Source organism: Hevea brasiliensis, chromosome 14 (assembly GCF_030052815.1).
Source record: "Hevea brasiliensis isolate MT/VB/25A 57/8 chromosome 14, ASM3005281v1, whole genome shotgun sequence".
Classification (NCBI taxonomy): domain Eukaryota; kingdom Viridiplantae; phylum Streptophyta; class Magnoliopsida; order Malpighiales; family Euphorbiaceae; genus Hevea; species Hevea brasiliensis.
In genome coordinates this window covers 83921279-83927330 of record NC_079506.1, presented here as the reverse complement: position 1 = coordinate 83927330, position 6052 = coordinate 83921279, and the positions used below count along the sequence as shown (strand labels likewise).

Genomic DNA, 6052 nt, shown 5'->3' with positions numbered 1-6052 from the left:
ATAGAATTAATTATGACCAAATCACTGGCCTGGACTCAGGTACCCTGTGTCTTCAGGGTCCAAGTTCAAGTCAGTAGTTTTGACTCAACTTTTAGGGTCCTTGTATTCATAATTTGAGGATAATGTCTGAAACAAAGTTGGAGCCATGTTTCTTAGGGTTCCATATCAGTATGGCTCATCCCAACTAGAGTTTTCTAGTAGAAGATATACTATAAATACTGTTCTAAAGTCAAGTGTAATTTGGTCAAACTCCAAATTTTGATGTGTTAACTTCTTCTAATCATTTGACCTAGTTCCTTTGGATTTTGAGTTTTGGTCAAAAGACCAATATTGTAGACGTATGTCTTATAAAAATTTTGCTATTGGTTTCATTGTATTTGAATTTTTATAGACCAAGTTATGGCCATTTTGCCAAAACTGATCGGATAGTTTATGTCCAGGAAATTCTTGGCATATTTGATTCTAGTCAGTTTGGTGACCTAACTTGGGTCAGTAATTTCATTTGGTTAGAGGTATTTCTAGGCTTGGTATTCTCAATAAAAGTTGCAGTCATATGTTTAAGCTTTCTAAAGATATAAAATTCAAGTCATCTGGACCTGTCTAGAGGGAGTTATGGCCAAATGATCATTTGGCCATTTTTCTGGGTTCAGTGTATGGATATCCGGATTGGGATAGTAAATTGGTCAAGATTTGGACAGAATTTGGGCATAGTTTCTTCATGAAAATGGGGTATTTTGAGTATAGTTTCACCTTCAATTGGCTTCATACCAATTGGAGTCACACAATTTCAGTTATAGCTCAGACAAGACACTGGACTCATAAGTCCAAAATTCCTGCAAAGAACATGCACTCCTTATGATTCCTCCTTACTCCCAAACTATAATCTGTCATTCATAGCACTTCAATTAAGTAACAATCAGTCTCAATTTGATCAATTTCAAGCACATAATATAAAAACCTTAATAGTTAGGTCAAACCCTAACTCTATTGTCCAACTTATGCAACACACTTCATTCAACTTCTACTACACTTAATATCATTAATCATCATCACTAAACAAAGTAAAGTAAATCAAAATAATCAAGATCTTATGGTCACTAAGGCTACCGAAAATTTAAATTCCCACATACTCAAAATTTTCTTTTAATTTCATAAAAATTATACTTAATTTAGCATGCTTCAACTAGTTAAGGAAGAAAGGAAGGATTTTAGGTGCATTAACATCTTTAATCACTTTCTTGGCTTGTTAAAACTTTGAGTTTTCTACTTCTTGTGGCTGCTTAGAGTTGCCTTGTGATTGAAGGAGTGGAAGCATAAAAATTATTAGATTAGAACATTGAATTCAAAAATTTTCTTATAGGGTCTCATGCATCATGCAATATTCATTATGTACCTAATTGGTTTCAATGTTCAATTGTATATTAAAACACTTTTAATATGTATTAGGATCTACATTTGCTATTTAAGATTTTTGAATTAACAAATTAATTCATTAGAACCCTAGATTAATATAAGAACATGTGCACTAACCTTTTGATGCACTGTAGATGTGATTAGTACCTTTGGGAAGTACCTAGGACCCCAAATGTTGTCCTTCTAGTTTGTCTATACTAAGATCACCAATTGCAGCCCCTTAAACAGCTTCTCAAGCCTTGCCAACCAATTAGAAATTAGAGATTTGCCTTTAGAGAGGTTATAGATGTATATAGGACACTAGAAACAATTTCTAGCAATTTTAATTCAAGAGAATATGGGTAATTCTCTTTGAATTGATGAGAGAATAAGAAGAAGAGAGGAAGAAGGCTCTATGGGTGGCGGCACCTTTTAGAAAAAATCAGAATGTTATTTTTGTTCTTTCATTCTTTCCTTTTTATAATTAGGTCACTACTAAAACTCTTGCCACACATGTCATCTTCTGATTGCATCTTAGTTTAATTGACCTAATCACATTAAGCCAAGTGTCAAAGCTAGATTTAATCTTGACTTTGATCATCATGCATGATTGAAAGACAAATGGCAAGCTTATATGGTGTCATGTGTCACCATCTCATGGTGCCACATGTCACCCTGTGAAATGACCAAATTACTCTTGTGTTGTAATTTTGAGTTCTCAACCCAAAATAATTATTTTTTCTCTTTTAATCAATTTATATCAAATATAAATTAATTAATTAATCTCTATTAATTAATTTCTCATAATTAAATTCATATTTAAACACTTTAAATATAAATTTAACTTATACTATACATCCAATAACCTAGATTTGATTTCAAGCCATACTAGGGACTTTGCAATCTTATTGTAAACCAAACCTATTTAATAATCAATTAAATCACATTTTGCTTGGTGATTACTTGTGTATGTGTGTGACTTACTAAGCTCATTACTAATTGGCAATGAGATATGATATCAACTCTTTATATTATCAGAACTTTTTCTTACCATAAATGATTTCTCTAAATCATTTTAGGCACCTCATAGACCATGGTTAACACCTAGCTGTTACACTCATTTCATATTGGCATTTTAGGGTAGTTTTGCATCCATTTTGCCCTTATATTTTAGTATATTTTATGTTTTTAGCCTTATTTTAGCTTATTTGTTAACTTTAGATACTTTATATTTGATTTTTGTAATTTTGTTATTTTTTATAGGATTTTGTGGCAAATCGAAGATCAATGAGTGCATTAGGAAGTGATTTAAAGAAATTTGGAGTTCTTTAAGCATAGAGGAAAGTTGAAGAAATCAAGCTTTGAAAGAGCAAGTTAGCCGAAATTTGCTTGACACTTTGCTTAAGATCCTGCTTAGGGTAAAGCGGCAGTGCTTAAGGTGCAGCACAAGTCAAGCATGAGCAGAAAAGTCCATTTTACTCTAAGTCTGCCGAGATTTGCTGAAGGTCTGCTTAACCTTAAGCAGATAGTGCGACCAGAAGCTGAAATTTGCTAAGAAGTTGCTTAGGGTTAAACCGTACCCTAAGCAGACTGCCCAGAACGTGAATAATGCTGCTGACTTGGATAATTTTACACCTCATTTCCTATCCACTCCTTGGCTCTTATTTACTTTTAGGGCAACTTTTTGGGACCATATAAATTGATCATTTCCTAAATTTTGCAACAAGAGGAAAGGAAGGAAAAACAAAAAGGAAAGAAAATTTAATAGAGAGAGAGAAAGAGACGCCATTTCTTTTGGGGAGGAGCTGCTGCAACTATTTTTGGAGCTTCAGAAACCAGAGTTTTGGGTTCTTCTACCTGGGTTTTTCTATTTCAGTCCTCTTATCATGTTTTTCTTTACTTTTCCATCAATCTTTCTTGTAAATACCATCATGAGTGAGTAAACTCTTTAGATTTCAGAGTTGGGAAATATGTTTTAGATTAATTTGTGGATTTGGACTAGGTATTTCCTTATTTTACATAAATATTAGCTTTGATTCCTTCCTTGTGTGCTTGATTTACTTGCCTAATGTTGGTACCCATTGGGTATTGTGTTAATCTTTGATTGAAGGACCGAAAGGTGAAAGTCATTGATAGATAATCAAGGATTAGAACTTAAAATCACCTAGATTTAGAAATAAACTAGGATTTCAAGAGGAATTAATTATTAGTTATAAAAATTAATGGGTTTTAAAGTAATCAAATAACATACGAAAGTAGGTTTGGTTATTTTAGAACACACTTTGGTTTGCTTGAAAAAGATATCAAAGGAATTTAGAATCAATTTCCTTCAAACTCTATTTTTCCCTAAAAATTGGAATGCCCAAGACAAACCCCAATTAATTTATGCATAAACCCCCAACTCTGGAATCATTTTTAACATAATTAGACTTTCATTTAAATTACCCATTGTCAATTTAGTTTAATTGCAAACTAGATTTAGAATTTATTTGTTGCTCTTTACCCATTTCAATTAGATTAATCAATTTACCTTGCTCATTTACATTTACCATTTATTCATTAATCATTAGCCTAAATAATCGCTTTATTCATAGTTTGATACTCAAACGGCAAATTCTCGTGGGAACGATACTTGATTCATCACTTTATTACTTGAGACGATCCGTATACTTGCGGATTCGCCACATCAAGTTTTTGGCGCCGTTGCCGGGGATTTGATTTTTGTTTGATATTGAACAATTGTTTGTTTGGTTAATTTGGGCATTTTATTTTATTTTCTTTTTACCATTTTACTTTGAGAATTTGTTTATTTTGTTTTTCAGGTACTTTATTTTATGAGAAGGACAAAAAGTGAAGAAATCAATTTATTCTTTGATCCAGAAATAGAAAAGACAGCAAAAGCTTTAAGAGTAGAATCTAAAAGGAGAAAAGCTAAAATTAAAGCTCAACAACAACAAGAAAGAGCACAAGAGCAAGAACAATTATAAGAAGAAATGGCCAACAACAATAACAACCGCTCTGTGAAGGATCATGCCTATCCTAACATTGGGGATTTCATGCCAAGTATCACAAGACCAAGAGTAGAAGCTAATAATTTTGAACTGAAGCCTGCACTCTGTCAGATGGTAGAACAACCACAATTTGGAGGAAATCCAAGTGAAAGTCCACATATGTATCTAGCACACTTTCTTAAGATCAGTGATATGTTGAAGATAAATGGAGTTTCTGATGATGCAATTTGACTCAGATTATTTTCTTTTTCTCTGAAAGACCGAGCTAGAGAGTGGTTACATTCTTTGCCACCAGGTTCTATCACAACATGGGAAGAACTTTCTCAAGCATTTTTAGCTCAATATTTTCCACCAAGCAAGACAGCTAAGCTAAGAAATGAGCTGACTTCTTTCAAACCTAGAGATGATGAGAGCTTGTATGAAGCATGGGAGAGGTACAAGGATTTGCAAAGGAGGTATCCACATCATGGGATTCCTAAGTGGATGCTTGTTCAACACTTTTACAATGGAGTTTCACCAGCTATTAGAAGTACAATTGATGCATCTTCTGGAGGTGATCTTATGGAGAAATCTGAAGATGAAGCTTTTTCTGCTCTTGATAAAATTGCTTATAACAACTACCAATGGAGCTGTGAGAGGAATGAGATCAAGAAACCAGCTGGTATGTTTGAGCTTGATGCCATGAACATGATTAATGCTAAGTTTGATGCTTTGACAAGGAAAATGGACAAGTTAAGCATGAAAGTAGATTCTTCAGTTGGAGGTTCTAGTAATTCAACAGCAGTTGGAGCTGCAAATGTCAATTGTACAGCTGATTTTTCTGCACTTAATCAAGATTTTTCAAGTGAGCAAGTGGATTATGTGGGGAACTACAATCAAAGACCAGGTGGTAATTCACTTTCTGCAACTTATGATCCAGCATGGAGAAACCACCCCAATTTCTCTTGGGGAGGTAGACAAGGACGACATCAGAATTTTCAGCAACCTTCTGGGTATCAACAACATCAGAATTTTCAACAGAATAGAGGTCCTCCTCCTGGAATTCCTAAATCTCAAAATGCACCTGCTCCACCTCTACCACAACAAGCACAACTAGACAAGACAGCTAGATTAGAAGCCATGATTGAGATTCTATTAGTGAGCCATCAAAGTCAACAAGAAATGATTTCTCAATTAGTATCTAAAGTAGATAAAATGGCAACACACAACAAGATGTTAGAGAATCAAATAGCTCAACAGGCTAGCTCTTCAAATAGTAAAGCTTTTGGGAAGCTTCCTAGCCAACCTGAGAATCCAAGGGAGCAGTGCAATGCTGTTACTTTAAGAAGTGGAAAGGTAATGGGGGAAGAACACGAAATTGAAGTAAAGTTGAAAGAAAAGAAAGATGAGTGTGAGAGTAAATCCACTTCAACTAAAGCTAAAGCTAGTAAGGAAGCAAATGAAGAGAAAGAAGATAAAAAGAAAATAGAAGAGAAATATGTGCCTCCTGCACCGTACAAGCCACCATTACCCTTTCCTCAGAGGTTTCATAAAGCACAATTAGATAAGTAGTTTGGAAAATTCCTTGAAATTTTGAAGAAGTTGTATATCAACATTCCATTCACCGATGTCATTTCTCAAATGCCTTCTTATGCTAAGTTTTTGAGGGA

General features: G+C 34.0%; 1 non-coding gene across 1 annotated transcript; it reads right to left on the bottom strand.

The window, feature by feature from the left end:
* Nucleotides 1-4769: 4769 nt before the first annotated feature.
* Nucleotides 4770-4876, bottom strand: LOC131173472 (small nucleolar RNA R71). The gene has a single exon (XR_009143788.1). It is a non-coding gene; the product is annotated as a small nucleolar RNA R71 (small nucleolar RNA).
* Nucleotides 4877-6052: the final 1176 nt, after the last annotated feature.